Here is a 2,790-nt window from a genome sequence, read left to right on the forward strand (position 1 = left end):
GACTGGTTGCAATCGAGGGAAAGTTGAATGCGGCCAAGTACAGGGATATTCTGGACGAAAACCTTCTCCAGAGTGCTCGGGACCTCAGACTGGGCCGAAGGTTTATCTTCCAACAAGACAATGACCCTAAGCACACAGCTAAAATAATGAAGGAGTGGCTTCACAACAACTCTGTGACTGTTCTTGAATGGCCCAGCCAGAGCCCTGACTTAAACCCAATTGAGCATCTCTGGAGAGACCTAAAAATGGCTGTCCACCAACGTTTACCATCCAACCTGACAGAACTGGAGAGGATCTGCAAGGAGGAATGGCAGAGGATCCCCAAATCCAGGTGTGAAAAACGGCATCTTTCCCAAAAAGACTCAGATCAAAAGGGTGCTTCTACTAAATACTGAGCAAAGGGTCTGAATACTTAGGACCATGTGATATTTCAGTTTTTCTTTTTTAATAAATCTGCAAAAATGTCAACAATTCTGTGTTTTTCTGTCAATATGGGGTGCTGTGTGTACATTGAGGAAAAAAATTAACTTAAATGATTTTAGCAAATGGCTGCAATATAACAAAGAGTGAAAAATTTAAGGGGGTCTGAATACTTTCCGTACCCACTGTATATATGTGTGTATATATTTTTGAGATTCATTTGAGAAGAAAATGGCGTAGCAAGCTTTTATAGATTGTCGCTTTATGGCCTTTGGACATACATTTTAGTTTTTTTTTCTCTCAGATCTTCCCAACATCATGCAGTGAATTAGAGAAGCACTAGAGAGCACCGTTGAGCAACATATGAACATCTCTAATTCTGTCTACACAGGCATTAGTAATCAACACAGAGCAAACAGATCAAATTAATAGAGCACAAATCAGCTACTCCAGTGGCTCCCAAAACTGAGGGATAGTGTACAGTCAGCAGATTATTTTGCAAAAATAAACCTCTGCAGGTTGATAAAGACTACACTGTGTAATGTTCCCGCTTATCATGTGGCCACTTGTCTGATGAGTAAATAATTGAGCGCATAATATTATTTTGACACATTTTAATGACCTCAACATAACTGGCAGTACCTGCTTGAGCGCTCCGTTATCAGTTGTGGTTGTATCAATAACAGACCACTAGATGGCGCCACTGAAGAATCAGAGTTGTATTGCAGGGAGCCATGTAGAAATATAAATGAACGATGCATGGTTCTTCTCTGAGCATGGAAGTTACAAGTTTGTGAAAGGACTTCCAGTGCCAGGTAAACATAAAGCAGATTATGAATATACTTAAGATTCACAAATACCAAAACAACATGTCTACAGCAGACATGAGCGACGCGATGTGACAAAAGCAAATATAACCCAGTGATGTTCTCTGCTGTGGATGCGACGCGACACAACATGAAAAATCCATGACAGTAAACTGATGCCGCATTCTATTTGTGATGTACTCCAGCGCTCTGACACAAAGGACCATTTCAAATATTCATAAGAGAATCGTGAAAAAATTGTTTCCTCAAAAATATTAAGTAGCACAAATGTTTTCAACATTAATAATAATCAGAATTGTTTCTTGAGCAGCAAATCAGCATATTATACTGATTTCTGAAGATCATGTGACACTGAAGACTGGAGTAATGATGCTGAAAATACAGCTGCGCATCACAAGAATACAGTAGCCTATATGTTAAAACATTCAAATATATAATTTAAATTGACAATATTTCCCAATATTACAGTGTTTACTGTATTTTTAATAAATAAATGTAGCCTTGGTGAGCATAAGACACTTAGGAGAAAAAAAGAGGGGGTGGGGGGTCTTTTTCTCTACAAAAGGGGGGCCCGGCAGAAAAAGTTTGGCAACCACTGGCCGACTCAAACACACAATATTTTATTTAATTTAATTCATACAGGCCTACCTCATGTTGCACATGTTCACTTTTTTAGAAAAACAATGGCACAATAACAAATACTTTTCAGGTCTGTGTACAATCTCTCACTTTTTCTAGTTATATAAGGTTAAAATATTTAGCCTTTAAATTTTTTTCTCATATAATATAATATAATATCGATATTGCCTGGACAGTGTAAAATATTGTGATATGAATTTTAGCTCATATCGCCCATCCCTACTGTCCATCCTCAATTCCTGAGCTCCAGCTAATTTGAGATGAGACTGAATATGATCTCACACATGATCTGAGAGGAGAGAGAACCAGAGAGAGACAAAGACACACAGATTTATATCCCTAAACACTGATAACTCTCATGAATGGAGCGAGAGAGAGTGAACGTGTTCATGAATGAGCCTCAGGCTCTTCATTTACTCTCTTTGACTCATTTTTAACATCGCTGTAGTATCAGATCACCAATGAAAGCTCAGCCAGGTTTCCTCAGATTCTGACACAAACTCCTGCAACACCTTTCAGCAGTTAAAGATGATGCTGAACAACTCTGTACAGATTCACACAGATCACGTCTCAGACTGTTCATTATCTACTTTCTATAACCGTCTGAAGAAAACATGTAATTCATCATCTCTAGGAACATGAGCACATGCTGTAGATTAAAAAAAAGAGTTTTTTGGAGTATGTTTTAAAAGTACACACAATTTCATTTTTTTCTACTTCAAAATTGTATATTTAATTTAATGTGTTACTTATCATTTCTACATAAATATTAGTTCTTTCTAGCAATTTTTCTAGTTTCTAGCAATTTTTGAGAAAATAGTTTCAAAATACATTTTCAGTGCAGTCCTGAAAAACTCAAACTTCCACTCTGTAAAAAATTATTTAAAAATGCTACCTTTAAAAT

The sequence above is a fragment of the Sinocyclocheilus grahami genome, unplaced genomic scaffold (assembly GCF_001515645.1).
Source record: "Sinocyclocheilus grahami isolate Dianchi unplaced genomic scaffold, SAMN03320097.WGS_v1.1 scaffold612.1, whole genome shotgun sequence".
Classification (NCBI taxonomy): domain Eukaryota; kingdom Metazoa; phylum Chordata; class Actinopteri; order Cypriniformes; family Cyprinidae; genus Sinocyclocheilus; species Sinocyclocheilus grahami.